This window comes from Galleria mellonella, unplaced genomic scaffold (genome assembly GCF_026898425.1).
Source record: "Galleria mellonella isolate WM207_F2 unplaced genomic scaffold, CSIRO_AGI_GalMel_v1 utg5382, whole genome shotgun sequence".
Classification (NCBI taxonomy): Eukaryota; Metazoa; Arthropoda; class Insecta; order Lepidoptera; family Pyralidae; genus Galleria; species Galleria mellonella.
Genome location: NW_026442113.1, coordinates 1 through 19,955, shown reverse-complemented (window position 1 = coordinate 19,955; position 19,955 = coordinate 1). Strand labels below are relative to the sequence as shown.

General features: G+C 31.1%; 1 long non-coding RNA gene across 1 annotated transcript in view; it reads left to right on the top strand.

Annotated features, from left to right (window-relative positions):
* LOC128201533 (uncharacterized) overlaps positions 1 to 18,909 on the top strand; it is a 136,219-nt gene extending 117,310 nt beyond the window's left edge. The window contains exon 4 of the long non-coding RNA XR_008253274.1: positions 18,279 to 18,909. This is a non-coding gene — a long non-coding RNA (uncharacterized LOC128201533). The remainder of the gene's footprint in view (positions 1 to 18,278) is intronic.
* The last annotated feature ends 1,046 nt before the right edge of the window (positions 18,910 to 19,955 follow it).

Here is a 19,955-nt window from a genome sequence, read left to right as displayed (position 1 = left end):
TTTTTAAACTTAATTTAGTTAACTCTTTTATTCTGTGTCAGATATTTTAAATATATATATATATATATATATATATATATATATATATATATATATATATATATATATATATATATATATATGTACTATACATACATACATTGCCTAAACGAAACAATACGCTTATATGTGAAATAGGCTAATTAATATCTTTCATATGCTAAACAACACCACATTTAAACATTTTAATTTATTACTTTATATCCTCTAAAGGGCGCCATATTTAAGTTAATGTGACGTCACATAGTTTTATAACTAGCGGACAATCAAAACAATTTTAATGATACCCAATTTGTTAAATTATTAGATTAATTAATTATTATGATTAGATAGATTATTAATTTTAATTAATTAGTTAAAGAATTAATTGTACGGCTCGCCATCGACAGGGAGTTCACCCTCATACCTTACAGCCTAAATGGTCGCGTACAACGCGGTTTCAGAGATGTTTTCTCCCAAGAACACTCAGGTTATGGAATGAGCTTTTCCCAAGGTTTTCCCAAGAGACTACAGCATGGGCTTCTCCAAAAGGGGGGTAAAGAGGTTTCTTCAGGGTCGGCAACACGCGCCTAATACCTCTGATATTGCAGGCGTTCATAGGCTACGGTAACCGCTTACCATCAGGTGGGCCGTATGCTTGTTTGCCACCTCAGTGTTATAAAAAAAGAGTAATTTAAAAGTTATCAGGCAACATATAAATACGAAAGCACAAACTTCTTTTTTGCTTATTTTTGTTACTAGTCTACAGCAGACGAGTAACAAAAATAAAAATAGGTACATTCCCATAAAAATTAACTTACTTTTATATATCTAAAGAGAATACGAGTACGCAAAAGTTCACTACCATAGTACAATTGCATTCCATTTTGTCCGAATACAGCAATAAAGCCTGGCTCGACACCGGATCATATCGGACCAGAACAGACTAATTTCTTGCATGCCTGTCTCTTTTGATAACAAGCTTCGAACTGGCATGCATTTTAATACAATTTTAATAATAATTTATTCCGTTGATACTCAATACGTAGGCATATAAAACGACTCCGAGTTTCAAGTTTAAATATTTTAAATTTAATATTTCTACAAATTAATGTTATGAATGTTCCATGTGGCCCCGGCATAAAATAGGCCACTCCTTCCTTTCTCCTGGGTATCGTAAGGGGTGACTAGAGAGGGCGAGGGAAAGGCAGCAGCGCAGTCTTAAAACATCTGCAAAGCCTAACTGCGATTGCCAATCCGCCAGCCAAGCTTGGCAACTACTGGCAAAACCCTCCAAGGGGGAAGCTTATGTTCAGCAATGGACGGTTAAAGGCTGATATGATGATGATTACTTACTACCAACTTACTACTCACTTTTACACAAGTCTCTATTTGAGTTACTTAAATTCAAAATATTTATTGGATTTTTTTTTTTAATAATATTTGAATAAGGTATAAGATTTGTAAATTTGAATTTTAAATTTTTTACAACGTTGATCAGTCAGTCATTTTCATTAGAATGATTAGATTTGAAAAACTCTTATATTATCGGAAAGCTTTTATTAGTATACACTTTAGGAAAAAATTAAGTCTGAAATTGATCGAGAAGGACTTTAGCGAAATATCCACGAGTTCTCATTAAGTCTCTCAAAAGATTATAATTCCGACTGGATCTTAATTAAATTGTAAATGAAACGTCATGATTAAAATTTTCAACTTAAATACGGAATATTTAATCTAAAAATTCTCTCTGATTTTTTCACGAATATCCTAAAAATAAAAACTGGTCAGGTGCGAGTTGAACTCCTACGCCATGGGTTCCGTACATAAATATATTAATGTAATATAAAACTACTTATTGCATTTTTCATCCAAATTAGGCAACTAATAGTTACTATTATTGATACCACAATTTGTAATTTTTATTTTGGCCCATAACTAAGTTTATTTTGACGGCGCTAGTTAGAAACGGTATCGTTTTATTATATAATATTTACATACATCTTTACAAACTATAATTATTTCAGATTTTTCGCTTCAGAAACTTCAAAATTGTTTTCTCCTTTATTTTCGATCACTTTTAATGAACTATAATGATACTTGATAAATATATAGTAGTTAATTTATAATATTCAATTATAATAATTACGACAAGTACCAACTTCCGTTATAATATTCATGAGTTCCTATTATTTAAAAAAAAACAAACATTCCTTTCTGCGGAAAGATCGCCAAATGGGTGAGTCCGTTGAATGTTTTTATGAAGACAATATGCATTAATTTACAACAGCTGGACTTAGACTATAACAAATAAATACTCCTAGTATAACTAATTAACAACCAACTCAGAATTTGCATGGATAAAAATTCGTACACAGACAAAAAAATATACAATTATATTGAATTATTCATTACACTTGTATACAACGAGCGTCTAAAAGAAACGTATATTCATTCAACACGTACAATTTCAGGCAAACTTCAATTATTCATGACCTTAGCGCCGCTATATACGAGTACAATGCCTACATAAAATTATGTCTCCACAGCTACGTTATTTTAATACATGCTCACTAATATTATTACAAATGTGAAAGTGTTTGTTTGTTTGTTGATGGTATTCTAAAATCTCAACCAATAGTTAATAAATGTAATATATACGTAGTATTTGGAATAAGGAAAAGAAAAGAACTATTTCTTATCCCAGTTAATCACAAGAACGAGGTAGTGGGTTAAAAATTTATAAATTAATCATTGCTGAGACATAAAAAAATATACTATACAATAGCATTATCTCACTGCTGAACATGAATCTTCTATGCCTGTATCCATAGCTGTGGATAAGAGGTCTGTTTGACGACTTTTCCTTCATTCTCTTACATTTTGTATTGTGGTTTGTTTTCTTAATCACCTCTTACTACGCATCCTGGAGAATAAAAAGAGTAGTATCGTTTGTTCCGGTAGAATTTAATGAAAATGTAAATAAACAAGTAATTGAGTCAGTTCTAAAGCAGTCTTCTAACATCCAATAGTGGTGCAAATCAAAAAGATCTTCAAAAAAGGCGTATTAAGGTTTCTTCAAGGTCGGATATTCCTGGCTGAAAGTATATTTCCTACCTTTGTGGTATAAAAATTAAAATCACAAGTCGATTAAATTATTAAATGTTTCAATTTTATATTAAAAGTCGAGCTCCTGAATTTAAGACGAGACTTTAAGAAACTAAAAATTAGTATTTTATAACAGCTTAAATAGGTAATTTTTTGATACTTTCCTTACTTAAAAATCTATTATTTTTTTTTAATATACATCCTATGTTATTCACTAATAATGTAGCTTTATGTAAATGGAAGAATTATGTAATTTATTATTTAGTTTTTGAGTTTATTTATTACGAATAAACAATTAGATTTCATTTAGAAAGTATATTTATGACATATTTTTAAAAAATAAAATACTTATTACCCTTTTCATTAAGTTCTAAAACTGACTGTAATAGTGTTTTTTTAGGTTATCGCCTTAAGATTAGGTTCATCATTTATAATCCTATGATGAATACATAACTCACACTCAAGAACATATAGCATTCCGACAACAGACGCTTCAATTATTCATGACTGGCTGTCTGTGCACCGCAATTGTTGTGTACAGTCGAGGATAGAAGTCAATAAAACGTATAATATTATAATATATTTATGTATTCATAAAAACATACTTCTTATTGTTAATTAGCTTAAATATAACTTTTTTGGCTCTTATAAAATAACCAAATATTTTATAAGTGCCAATAAAAATTGTATTTTGATTAATATAACTACGGTTTATATAAAATAACAGCTGTATCACAAACAATATCATAATACTATGATGTACAGATTAATTACTCCGTTCAAGAAAATAAAAATACAATAATTTGTAATAATCATGTGATATTTTCGTATATTTATGAAGGTAGATGCACTTTATCTTTCACCCGTAAGCACATTGAGTTAGCCAGCTACGTCATTCTATTGGCAGAATCGAAACGTATCGGTTGTGTTTTTTTAATACTCGTATTAGTGAACCAATTAACATATTATATTTAGATATTATGTTTTAATTTACGTAATAATTATAATATTTTAAAGTGCAATTTTAGCTAAATAAACATCTAAAACTATTGAGGACAGAAGGGAAGAAATGTTAGGACACTTGATACGACACGACGAACTTATGAACATTATAATAGAAGGTAAGATAGAAGGAAGAAGAGGGAGAGGGAGACCGAGACATAGTTACATATTCAAGGAAGGAGTTGGTGTCGTGTCGTATCAAGAGGTGAAGAGACTAAAATCGTAGTGAGTGGCAAGAGCTCCACCGACAAGAGCGCAGCTCTTAAATGGATAGATAGATAGAAACATCTAAATATTAAAATTTAAATAAATAATAGTCTCTGAAGTTATTATACTTACACATGTATTTCAATGATATAAATGATTTAAATTTTATTTAATATACGTCATGTGTAATTAGGTAATACTATCATAAATAATAATTGAACAATAAAATTGCGTTAAGTTTATGCCATAAATAAAATGGTATTTCTCGATTTTTTTCTATTCTGGATCATTATTTAATAATAACCACATTAAATATAAATGTAACTACAAAAATTGTGATGCGACGAGATAAACAGATTTATATGATAAACTGTAAGGATTACGTAGCCCTGGATATTGAGAATATTAAAACACTCTAATATTGTCAATAACCCATAACAAAAAATTAAAAAATGTACATTTATAAATAAAAAAATATCATGAAACGTAGTAAAACTTTTTTCTCTGAACGTATCAATTTCTATACGTAACATCCATTAACTGAGGGTCCTGCGACACTAATTCAATTCCATTCAAGACATTACTAGACGTGGTCAAGCTTGACGCCTCTGATTCGGTTTATTTGTACTGGCAACTATGTTTTATAGTGCATTGTGTACAAAAGAAAAAGTTTGTTTTTTTTTTTATATAGTGTTAAGAAATAATTTAAACAATCTTACAAGTTATATATTTAATAATATGTACATTGTCTGAAACCGTGATATTCAGTAATACACGCATATTATAGTACCTACTTAATTAGTGATTCAAGAAAACTATTGAAGGAATGAATTCAAAGAGGTTTTCATATTTTGTTGATAAAATCGTTTTACATATGATTTTTAGAATGTTAGTAGGTGAGTATTAATTATTAATTATTCCATTATTAACCATTATTAACCACATATTTAAATAAAAATTAGAAATAAATCAAAAGTGAAATAATTGTTTCATTTTTTCTAAACTCAGCTCAACTGCATTACTGATACAGCAGTGTTGATTTTATTTTTGTCGCCTTATGGAACACGACTTTGCAAATCATGGGAAGTTTATATTTTCAAGACGACCAATAAAATAACCAAAGATACTATTGCATATTAGCATTATAAATTTTTAATAATATAATAGCTCAGATTTTTTTATGCAACTTAGAATGACAAATAAGCTGATGGCCCACCTGATGGAAAGTGGTAACCGTCGCCTATAGACATGAGCAGTACCATTAACATAATAGATAAACTGTTTAGATATACATATACTGTTTCGCCCATGATACCCCCATGCACTAAACTAATGAACCGATTTTGATAACATTTATATGACGCATATGAGTATATTATTTCAGATAAAAAAAAATTCTAAGACCAAAAAAAACGAATTACGAAACCTCCTTCTTTTTGAAGTTGGTTATTTAAATAATTCGTTACATCACAGAAGTAACCTTTCAGAAATATAAGTACCTGCCTACTACAATTTCTAAGGTGGAAATATTTTGACGACTTAAATATGTCCAACGTTTAAACGTTTAAATTATGTTAATTATGATTGATATGAAAAAAAAATTTAAAGGTAAATATTTTTAGCAACATTTTTGGTTAAAATCCTCGAAATGCTCTTAGACGCATCAAAAATATTTACATTTTTGATGTGTCTAACAGCGTTTCGAGGATCAATCAAACGTTCCATAAGTCAATAAAATGTCGTTTCGCTGACTCCTATTTAACATTACTCGGACCGTTCCGTCGGTAATCTATTTTATTTGCGCGACCTTCGTGCACAATGGAAGCTCATTCGCCTTCATAATAGAAAGATGCAGATATTCAACTTTACCTCTTACTAATATTATAAATTTATATTATTAATAAAATGAAATAAAATAAAACGAGTTTATTTACATTAAACAGTCTTAATTTTTTTAATAAAAGCCACAGTACTATTGTGGCACCAGTTTAATTGGCTTAAGCGACGTAGGCACGCAAATGTTTACATTTTATAAAAAAAGCGAAAAATAAATTTATGATTCAATGTTATGTCATTTAAATTATAATTACAACTCCTATGATGTTTTGATTTTATTACTTACTAAGTGTATCTAACGATGTTACTCGCATTAATTCGGATTCTATGCCTTATAGTCCCAGCATAGAATAGGGCACCCCTTCCTTTCCTGTGCGTGTCGTAAGAAGTCTTATGGGGGGAGATCTATGTTCAGCAGTACTGTAACAGGGCTAAATATAAATAATAATAATAATATAATAATTTAAAGCATAATTACGTAGAAATATGCTTTTTTTAGAAACAGTACAATTAACTCTAACCAACTGCATTCACATAAAATTAATTATACTTCAAAATTTAAAAATAATAAGAATTTATTTTGTTCATAATCTTGACAAATCAGCTTGGAGCTTATATTGTGTAGGTTAATGTTAATGTCCCACTTTTCTGTTTCTCTCTAACACTTTCTTACTTTTAGATGACCAAACTAAATACTTTGGGAGAATGGGATTATTAGTAATGGAGACTAAGAATCCCATTGCTAGCAATATATCCAACCAGCTTGACCACGTCGCGGTTCTCCCTGGAAACTATCATGGTTAATTCCTGATGAATTCATCATGATGGGCTAACTGGCCTGTTTTCATTCTCATCTATCACCCTTCACTGGTGCTCTACCGGCGTATCCCGTTAGCGCGGGCGAGGTTGCCATTCCATTTTCACCCATAAAATAAACGAAATACTTTATAGTCTAAGCAACTATCTAACAGATGGACTGTTTGTTTATTGGCAGTAGATATTCAAATCGAGTAAAACTCCTTACTATTTTCAAATTTCCACCTAAAATTTTATTCATTCGTCGTTACCTACCTTAAAAAAATAATTTTAATGGAATACTGAATCGTTACACTGGATTATTCCCGGTGTAACGTTTTGCCTACGTATATTATAGGGAATTAACCTTCTATTTGCATACAATTTACTTACGCAGCGAAAGCGACTCGCCCTTTGAAGACTTAATCTCATTTCGATACATATACAATTATAATATGATTCTCTTTCCCCTTTTTGCTGTATACATGTTGCACATTCAATTGACCCAGCATAATAAGAAACGAAAAGTTCACAAGAGAAATAAATCAACTGGGATTTGGAAATGTTTGCATATTTGTTTCGTACATATGCCAACGAATGTCTATACATACATAATATCAATGTAATAATTGTGGATGGAGGATGTCAATTATAACGTTAATGATTATATGTACTTATATAAAAAAAATATTATACAAAAAACAATGTTTAACAAAATAAAAACGATTATAACAATCTTTACAAATGGTAGAAAAAAAACACTTTTTTATACTACTGTGGTAGTAAATAAGCGCATACGCACCATCTAATGATAAACGGAGCCTGTGAATTCCTGTAACACCAGGGACGTCACGTCAACATTAACATTAAGAAAAATACATGTATTAAAAGACACACGTTGTAAAAATTTACACATTTAAATACAATTAAATAAATATCACTGGACATAGAGATATTTCTAATTAAGCAGAGATTATACTGTAACAGAAATACTAGACAAATGATCAAATCATAATATCAGCCGTTAATTGTACACCGCTGAATATAGGCGTCCCCATAAGAGGGGTTTTGCTAGTAGTCGCCACATTTGGCAGACGGGTTAGCATTTGGTGATGTTTTAAGAGGAACGCTGCTACCCTCTCCTCGACCATTAAATTCCCTCAGTCGCCACTTCTATGCCGGAACCACACGGCTATGGATAGGACAAGTAAATAAACATATGTACATGTACATGTACATGTACTTAATTCTTTATTTTTTAAATACATTCATATTACTCATAAAAAAACCATCCAAATTAATACAAATAAACAAAGTCATGTATTAATAAATTAAATATTAATATCAAATAATAAAACTGACACGATGTGGCGCAAATATTACAAATTAACATTATAAAAATCCGGAATTAGATAGAGCAGTAATTTGTCATTTCCCTGTAAGGGCAGCTGTCGTGTGCTCTTGATTGATGCTTAAAATTATTTATGTGTAATAAATTACAGCTCACTAGCTGTCGCCCGTGGCTTAACCTGTGTAAACTTGACGAATTTTACATAATTGTTTTGGTTATAAAGAGCTTCGTCAGCTTACATACGACATTTGTAAATTCTGATACGAACTACGATTGCACAATACGCTTTTGTCGCCGTATTTCTTATTATTATAAACAGCTTAAATCTTTATAACTATCAGATCAAAATTTGCAGAAAACTTACCCTTTATACTAAATAGATAAATCCTTCAATCCTATCAGTCCCTGTGTATCTTCAATAAAAAATTACATTTTTTGATCGAGATAATCGTCTCTGATCAATAAAAGATTTGGCTTGATGATTATCACAAAAAGTGAATATTAAAGACGATATTTCAATTATTTGTAAAGGTACTATGTGTAAATGATGTAATCTAAATTCTCATCTCTTGTACTTGTAGCGCTTGTTTCATACTTTGAAAAGTCAATTTCTATGAAATCTTAGACGCTCATCTCGATCACAAAATCTGAAATCTTATTGAAGATATAGAGATCAATCAAATGGGATATTGAAGATTGTATTTACTATAAAGTGGAGTAATTTTAAATCTTGACGATTAAAAAAATATTTGCTAAATTGCGAAATTTGAAAAATTAATATTTGCAATATCCAAATATTTCATCCACTCTTTTGCAATCCAATAACAATCATCCTGATACAAACATTTCGCGGTCTTTTAAATCAATTAAGTTGATCTAAAATAGTTATAGATTAATATTATACTCGTATATAGGTATTTAAAATTATTTTCCTCAATGTTTCTAAGCATTTCATTTCATAATTATAAAATATAATATTTTATATCTACACCTACTTGTACTACCTACTTGTACAACAATTAGTCTTTTATTCGAAAATTGTATAATGCAAATAAAATATACTAATTAATTCATTCATTCAACACTCACGTTTAGATTAAAAAATAACACGTTCAAATACGTTAGTCGATAGACATTATTGGAAATTTTCCGGTTTAATCATTAAAAGAGCGTATTTCATGAGATTGTCCGTTTCCATTATCTACCTGTCAAATTTCAAACTCAATTAATGATTTTAAATCCTTACTAATATTATAAATTTGAATGTGAGTTTGATTTTTTTTTTTTGTACTTTTTGACACCTTTAAAGCTTAAACAATCACTATGAAATTTGGTATACACGTATTATATGGGATGGAAAAGGGCATAGACTATTTTTATCCCGGTCAGTAAATATATCCCGATCACGTTCAATTCGCACCTGACCGGTATGTTTTTTATACCCTAGAGATTCTTCATGTTTACACCGATACTTTCATTACAGAGCTACCTTTATATAGTACATAAAATACTCCTTTAAACTAGAATTATCAGTGTAATTTCAAAATAAGTTGTTTTAAGTAATGCTCCTTCTCCTAATATAAAACATCTGGGTTTGAGATTTTTTCATGTCAATATACTCATTTAGAGATAATGAAATTTCCATATTTTGTTATATGACCAATTCATTACTTGCTATAATAACTTAAAAAAAAACTTCATAACCATCTCAAAAATCATTTAACTTCATACTTACGATCATACGTACATATATATGAATAACAAAGATTTTAAATTAATTTAAAATATCTCCTTTGCCAATCCTGCCCGTACCGATATCTTACGGGCATTGAGAACTACAGTACGTAATATAAACGAGGCGCTGTAACGCAAAAAACCCTCTGAAGAAGATGAAGTCGAGACAATTGTCAGAAAAGACAAACATAGTAAGTTCATAAAATTCCTATTAAAAAAAATAAAACATAAGTTTTAATAATAAAATCTTATGATTTCATACTTTAAATGGGGTAAAGACTGCTCGTGACGACAGATTTTACTGGCCCAATTCAGAATAAGGTTACAACCATTGTTAGTGACTATAATAACAGTTTCATAAATTTATACAAGAGTGAAAGATATAATTATATTCTCTGATCAATAACACTCAACGGAAATAGGTTGTAATACGATCATAAATAGGAAGAAATTATGTGGCACTTTTGTATCTTAATTATTGAGTATTATTTACGCGTTGGAAATATACTAAATTATTAATGAGTGTACTCGTATGTACTATACTATAGTATAATCTGTTTCAATAAAACTTTTTACAAGAGATTTTTGTAGTTTCCTTGGGCACCACTGTCCCATTCGCGTTTCTACCGTGAGGCAGTTGTGTTTGCATAGCTATGTTTCGGTTTGAAGAGTGGGATATGTGAATTTAAAGTGTACAGAATAATAACACCTGAGTCCTCAGGAATAGCAACGCATGGGGGTATCATGGGCGAAGCAGTATACTCTGTTATGCCCATGGTACTGCTCACGTCTATAGGCGACGGTTACCACTTTCCATCAGGTGGACCATCAGCTTGTCTGCCATTCTAAGTTACATAAAGAAAACTTACTTAAGTAACTAAGTTTTGTTGAAATTATCTCAAAAACACTCCACAATGAAATAATGAAAAAAAAAACAAATGAAAACATTTAATCAATTAATAGATTATTGATTTGTACTACTTACAAATTGGATGTCAGTAGACCGTCTTATGTTCGGGTCAATTATTTGATTGTTACATTTCCATTAAGTTGTTACAGTCTATATTTATTCATACGTTTAAATATCTAAAACAATGGACCAAATACATTAAATATTTGCTTCGCGTATAAAAAAAAGGATAGATATTTTTATTTATTTATTTGTCCTAAGAAAAGCTTGCAGTTGTAATAACTTAATAACTAAATATATATAGCAACAGTGAGCCAAAAGCTACCGCATGTAGTTAAAGAAAATTTATATTAGGTATAGTCTAGACTATACCAAATATAATTTTTCTTCTAGATAATTAATGAGTAGGCAAACACAAACTAAACGTTATTAAAATCATTGATTGAATAATAAAGAAATATAATGTATACCTACTTATAGTGAGTAGTCGAATAAAATATATATATATATATATATATATATATATTAAAAAATATTATAATATTTAAAATCACCGTGTAGGCCCGGCATAGAATGGATGACTCCTTCCTTTCCCGTGGGTATCGTAAGAGAGACTTATGAAACTTAACGATCGAGGAGCAGCCTCCTTCTTAAAACATCGACTAAGGCTAACTGCGGTTGCCAACCCGCCTGCCAAGTGTGGTAACTACTGACAAAACCCCCTTATGAGGAAGGCCTATGTTCAGCAGTGGACGATTAACAGCTGATATGATGATGATGATAACATTTAAAAAATTACAGATAAAAGGAAATATTATTATTATTTATTATTATTAATTCTGAAAAACACACACACGTACTTAGTGATTTTCTTTTGTGTTAAATTTACTTCGGAAACATTTATCTCGGAATTAGGACCTAACAAATTTTGCAATACCCCTTGTTTGGAATACATATTGACTGTTTAAGGTAATAGTGGAGGAGACTGTTTAAAGTAAATATATGAGTTTATTTAACATAAAATTGTAATAAAATCAGACCGGACTGGTGTAGAAATAAATGATATGGAAACATATAGTTTTGCCCGGAACTATGTTCATTTTATAAACAGACCGTTACATAATTTGTTGTTCTTCCCGAATTATATTGTACATATAGGTCGAAGTGTTCTTTCTTTGTTTTATTTATGTAAATACAGTTAATATAGCTGTATATATAATATTGTAAAATAAACATGTATTGCTTTATATTTTAATCTTAGTTTTATCAAATAATTAGAAAATTCCCGCACTTCTTATTTATTAATTTCTAAAGATATAAATTATTTCTATAATATTAATTATTATTTAATAAGTCAAAATCCAATAAATTTATAAAATTTAACAAATTACCACAAGTCAAAATCTGTTAAAAAATCAGAATGTTTCATGCTAAATTGATCACGTAATCACAGTCGTTTTGTAAAATGTTTAAAACTATTTTGAAATTTTTAAATTCTTTTTAACAAAAGTTGTTTAGTTTCATGTATACTATAACTAAACTAAACTTGTATGTCAATGACCACACCTATACTCGAATAAGTACACGCACGTTTTCTCCATCAGCAAGATATTTGTATGGGACCACATTTATTATTAACATACACATATTGAGTGGCTAAAGCTCACAAAACTACTAATCAAAATATTTGAGCGAGATTATCATAACAGACTAAAAGGCCGGAATCATAAATAACATATTAACTGAACCATAGAGCCACAAATTAAAATAGTAGTTGTTCTTTTATTTTGATAATTATTACAGGTAAAAAATTCTTTTACCCTTTAAAATTATAATAAAAAAAAACTTTGTTGCGATTGAGACCGAAGAAAAAAGGTTTCCCTGGAAGTTATAACTTTAATTATCGTCAGAAGGGCAATATAAAACTTAAATGTATCCTACTGGAGCGGCATAAAAAGTTAAATAAGCAATTTGTATTACAAAATATAAATTCAGATTTCAACGCGAAAAGAACCGCTGAGGCTTATCAAGAATTTTCATTTTATCTTAGTCAACAACGTGATTCAATTAGTGAGATAGGCGCAAAAGGGCTAAATTAGTTTATGTCACTGTTTACGTACAATTTAGATGAAGGTCCCTGTCTTCGAATGTTCTGCCAAAGCCGCACAATTACGTGTCGAGTGTTTTAACATTAGCTACATCTCGAGTGCAGAACGAATAAAACGTTCAGTGTTATCTCTACTTAACACTTTTATCTCAGAATTTCGATTATATTGAATTGACAATGTATAAGATATTAGTGTGTATTTTGTAATGTCTATAGTACTGTATTTTTCTAGACACTTACCACTTTCCATTATTTGAACTGCTAGCTTATAAGCAATTTCAAGTTATTAGATAAAATTATAAAAAAATTGCTATCTATCTGTTATTTCTGTCTATCCTCACGCTAGACCCCTTACCGGGATAGTAGTTTAACATAAAAATGTACCAGACCTTCCCTGAATAGTTTCGATGAATTGTATTTTCAACTAACTTTGATAAATCGTTTTTTAATAGACAGGATTAATTCTCAAACTGGTGCCACTCAACTAATATAGTATTATGTTATGTTATCTGTGCCCATACTAATTTGGTCAAAACCAAAGACCGTTTTTTTTTCGGATTAAGATCTTAAATTATTAACAGAACACCTCGATCGAATGACTATTCAACAGCTAAACATACCTTACGAATTTTATTATATACTTACCTTCGAAACTCGTTTAAATTATTCAGACGAAGTGGTCAAAACCCTTTCAATTTTTTACATTTATATCTTGGCTCCAAAAGTTTATACTTACCAAGATCCTTTTTTTACTTTTTTAGAAGGCGCATATCTTTACGATAACATAAACTGTGATATAAAATATATTGTGAGCTAGAGTGAGGATCTCAAGAGTATTGTATGGTGTTGCTGGGTACAAATGACGCAAGATCATACTTTCTGGCTTAATATGAATGAGAGACTGGATATATTGCAAAAATGATGATTATGATGAGTTTCTCTCGATTAAAAAGACACAGTATCCAAGGACTGGTAGAAAGATTTACAGGCAGAGACTGAGAGCTGAGGAGATCATTTATTGACAAAATTTAAACCTGACATCCGGATATATTGTTCTATAAAACAGATTGCCAATTAGCAGACTAGAAAAAGAAAAAAAAAAAAAAAAAATGATGATATATTGTTGAACTTGTATGTATGTATATATTTACTCACAAGAATTTTTAATAATTTTCACAACACTACAAAAATATAATGATATTGATACCATTATTAAAAAATAAAAAGATTTATACGATATAGATCTAAGAAATATTTATGGCTATCATTCGAAACGTTGAATAGATAATCATTCTCATCTCTGCCATTATCTGTCCACTGCTGGACTCAGGCCTCCCTCATAAACTGCCACGGGGAACGGTCCTCAGCCATCTGCATCCACTGACTTCCTGCAATGCATTTGTTTGTTTACCACCTCAGTGTTATTAAAAAATTGAGGTCGTCACTGCATCTAGTGGGTGGTCGACCTACACTGCGTTTACTCATACAGAGTCGCTACTAAAGAACCTTTCTTCCCCTTACGTCTTCAGCTTGCTTATCCTTCGGACTATATCAATGACTTTTGTTCTTTTCCGAATATTCTCATTTCGGATTCTGTCAGAAACTTCAATCATACCTCTCTCCATATCTCGCTGAGTAATTTAAAGCTTTTGTATACAGGCAATCGTGCATATATAGTGTGTGAATATATATTGTTATTATTCTTTATTGCACTTGTAAATTACATGTAATATAATGCATTTACAAATGTTGTGAACAAGGGTGGACTTATCTCTGACAGAGATCTCTTCCACTCAACCCAATACAGTTGGAAAGCATGTAGTTAGCGGGCAGCTGAAATGCTACAACTTAATAATAATATATATAATGTAATATGATAATTTGTTATTATAGCATTTCCTAATTTCACGCAGCCTACAGTGCAGTTGTAATTACGTATTGCTGAGCAAAATTGCGAATTAAATGAATTCTCGCTATGTTATCTTTCACACAGTGCACCCATTTCTTTTTAGGGCTTTCGCTATCTTTATAGCTACCCACATTCAATTTATACATAATTCTTTTTTTACTACATTATTTTCGTCCCTGTGCATCACATCCGTACTACTAGTATCAATGAAAAAATAATTTCAAGATAAATTGAATTGGTCCGAGAGTTTATGGCTCTTATCCAAATTACAAGAAGACATGTTTGGCACACTGAATTGTTGTTTTAAGCCAAAATACATCCGCCATACACAAAGATGAAATAGAGGATGCTAACCATCTGTAGAAGGGGGAAAGGAATTGTTAGTAATGGGGTCCAACTGACCCATTGCTAGCAATACACCCTATCAGGTCGACTTCCACGCGGTTACCCCTGGAAACCATCGTGGTTAATTCTAGCAGAAATCAGCACGATGGGCTAACTGTTTTGCTTTCATCGTCATCTATTATCTCTCACTGGTGCTCTACCAGCGTATCCTGATAGCGCAGGTGGGGTTTACCATTTCATTATCACCCATTAAAAAAACCATCTATTGAAAAAAAATTAACATAAATAAATTATACAATTTACCTGATGTTACAAAAATTCATTTGTCCATATCGAACTTCCACCAATTTTTATGTAAATACTTTTGAAAATTTTATGAAAAGAGAATTATAATTTAGCCCATAGTGTAATTAAGCTCTTTAAAACTTACTTAATAAAAAAAAATTATGCAAAGTACTTTTTTGGATATACCGTAAAATGATTCTGGAGCGTTACGATAAAATGTAATAATTCGGCATATTATTATTTTTATTCTGTCATTAATACCGAATTATGAATTGTATATCTAATGAAGCTACTGCTCTAGACAAGTGAATCTGTGGATAAATTCATTATCGCTTTCACATGCGAGTAAAACGAGAAAGCAACGTTAGGCATTTTGCTGTTCCATGTAATAACAATTATTAACAGATTCGTTTTATCTAGGGAGCTGGAGGTCTACCATAAAATAAAATTTCGAATTTTTAGACTCAATTTCGTGTTTTTGTTTATATCAAAATCGGCCCAGTAAATAGAGCATAACATTTCATTCGTCATAAATCCTACCATAAAAATCCAAAGGAACGATATTTTAACATTATTAATATTTTTAAACGGTGTATGTTATGCAATCATAACATCACATTTGTGTTTTGTTTGGACCCGAAATTTCAGAAAATATTTCATGGTAAGCTTTCAGCACAAGAATTGGTTTCCCTTGTGACAACTGACCCATAATTGTACCAAACTTTTATAAAATAACTACATATTTTCTCTCGTACATGACATGGCATTTATAACTTTAAGGATCGAGGGATTTGGTTATTTAATAAAGGTGACTACAATAATATATTTTATTATCATAACTTGCAACTGTAACATGCTTGACACACGGTCCCGTGCCGCAGTCTGCAAAAGTTTCGAGGTTCTCATATTACAACGCACTACAATTTACCAACCGCATATCACCGCGTATACTACTGGCAAAACACCCCATGCTCTTATGTTCAGTACTGAACAGTTTAAAGCTGATATGATGAATCACCGCGTATTATCATCACTTTGGTGATATATACGAGATCGTAATATCAACATGTCTATAGGCATCGGTTACTACTTTTTATCAGATAGGCTATTAGATTTTTTAACATTCTAAGCATTTTAAAAACAAATTATTTAATCCGGCACTTTTATCGACGATTTGGTTTTTTAATAAATGAAAATTGAATGGTAATCCCACCTGCGATACCGAAATACAGTGGCGGGCACCAGTGAGAGATGATAGGTGAATATGAGTACAATTCAGTTAGCCTATCGTAACGAATTCGACAAGAATTAACCACGATGGGTTCCAGGACCTGATAGAGTATATTACTAGTTATGGGACTATTAGACTCTATTACTAACAATCCCTTTTCCCCTGAAATTTGTAATTGTCACCTATAAACATGGATAGCACCATGAGCATCATGGTATAAACTATGTTGCCAAACACAGTCACGTTAGTGCAGATGCATCACAACAATTACACTAGTGGGACAGTGTACCCAATCTGAAGACTTTTGTACAAAGTCTCCCTCTAGTAATATTCAAATAGCTTCTTTTTTTAATATTTTATTGATTGTTATAAATCAAACTCTATTCTTCGGTTAAGAATTGTGATCTACTTATCCTTAAGCACTAGTCGAATACATTTTTCATGTCAGTGCCGAAATCAAATAGGACAGCTATCAGATTGATGAGCCGTCGCGGCCAACACAAACCATTATGGATCCGCAATAATTGGATTTTGCTCCATTATCCGCGGTTCTGATGCGGATACCGCGTTGTTGGATTTGTTCAATACTTTCTATTAATAAACATGATTATTCCAGCGTGCATACTATTTAATCAATTGAACAAATTGGGCGCGAATATTTCGAACAGACAATAGATTTTTTTTAAGTATAATAAAATTGGCCAAGGGAGAAATTGTAATGATTACACTTGTATAATAATAAATGCAACCTAATCACACTAATTTCCCAGTCCGCAAATTAGAGTACCCTGTGTTATGAGAAACAAGGCAATGGAACTCAGAACGTCCACATTCGAAATAATTACAAAATGGAACAGAAGAACTTTGTCGACTTTTAAACTTAATTAAATGTAATTAATATGAACATTTCAGAACTTAGTTTAAAATAAAAACCAAATATATATTAGCCGTGTGGCATAGAATAGGCCACCCCTTCCTTTTTTCGAGGGTGTCGTAAAAGGCGACTAAGGGAGAACGTGAGTTGGGCAGCAGCATCTCTCTTAAAACATCACGAAAGCCTAACTGCGGTTGCCAATCCATCAGCCAAGCGTGGCAACTACTGGCAAAACCCCCCAAAGCCGAAGCTTATGTTCAGCAGTAGACAGGATAAGGCTGATATGATGATGGTGATGATAAATAAATACGTAAACCCTTTTGGAGTAGTAAATAGTAGAGTATAAAATAAATATAGTATAATTTAATACATATTAAGACTTTGAATCAATGTTGGCCATAACGCGAAAGGTTTTGAAAAGTTCGTTTCCTAAATTAATCCGAAGGGAATCGAACCCAAAACCTCGTTTACGTAAAGCAATGTACTAACCACTATGCCATAGAGGTCGTCATCATCTCTTGAAATGAAGTCAAATTGTTGATAAAGGCTAATTAATTCTGTTTCAGAATGGTGAATGAAAATAATGAGCGGCAGCCGACAGCATGGAGGCGAATATCACAAAAGCACCGCGTTGTGGCGCAGAAACGTCACTCTATACCTCCATCTAATCAAGTAAACCGTATGCTCAGAGACTAAATTTGAATAATGAATGGGGACACAGAAGATTTCAAAGCGCGCGAAATTAGAATGGATCTACCGAAAACAATGTGCGCCGACGACTGCCATAACGTCACCAAAATAACAGCGTTCCAGCTTCGACCACCTGATCCTAATGCCACTTTCCTAAATCGGCCATTTATAAATGAAAAAGTCAACGAAAGTGAGTCGATAAACCTCAGGATGTCGTGGAACTTTAACGATTCAATCAGTGAGATGTACGGATTCGATATGACTCTAAACGGAACGTTCTGGAACTGTACTTCAGAAAATGGAACTTGTGCTAGTGATGTGCATAATTATAACTTTTGGGCACTTTCGTTGTTAGTGTTCCCCTTATTAACGTTATTCGGAAATGTTTTAGTTATAATGAGTGTGGCTAGGGAGAGAAGTTTGCAGACTGCAACGAATTATTTTATAGTGAGTCTAGCTGTGGCCGATTTGTTAGTAGCTGTGGTAGTTATGCCATTTGGAGTATACTATTTGGTAAGTGTATTTAAATTATGACATATTATTATATATATAATTTATTATTATATATATATAATTTATTTATATATATATATATAAATAAGTGTATTATATAATGTTACGAATAGGTATTTATTTAGCGCTTTTTTATTTTTTGTTAGTGAGAACATTTTACACTTTTATAATTTTTTTTTTTACAAAACTTATAAAAGAGTGCAAAAATGTCCTCAAACGCAAAAGTTTTTTTTTTTTCTTTTATTTCTTTGTACATCTACTATGGATATATTCCTGTAGAACGAGCACAATAATATTATTAATTTACACGGTTATCATTTAGAATCTATTGTTGCAGTTTTCTATTTTCTGATTTTCGATCGTTTATCTACTCGTCCGGATATTTATTACAATCCTTCCGTTCCCTACATAAACTGTTCTTTTCTCATTCAATCACATTCTCTTTCACCTGCATATTTAAGAATCCAAATCAGTATTTTGTTCAGTTTCGATAAACATCCAATACAGTGCAACAATCAGTCGGCTTAGACCATTCATTCAACATTATATATTCTTTATTGCACTTGTAAATTACAATGTTAATGCATTGATAAATATTGTGAGCAAGGGTGGACTTATCTCTGACAGAGATCTCTTCCAGTCAACCCAATGCAGTTAGAAAACATGTTGCTAGCGGGCAGCTTTATTAATATTTAGTGTACATAAACAAATATACAGTTAAATAAAATATTAAGATACATAATAAAATATTACATAAATACATATACTATAAATAAATATAATATCTACCTACTTATACAGTGGATGTTAAAATAAATGAATATACTACCTAGAATAGAAATTTAGTTCAATGATTTTAAAGTTTGACAGTTCAATTATAAAAAATAAATAAATTAAGATTATGACTCAAAGGAAAGAAAATCTAACTTCAACCTTTTCTTGAAAGAGGTAATTGAAGGGCTCTCTTGTATGTGGGAAGGAGTTTGTTCCATAATTGGGCAGCTCGATACGAGAAAGAGTTGCCCATAAAATGTGTTCTA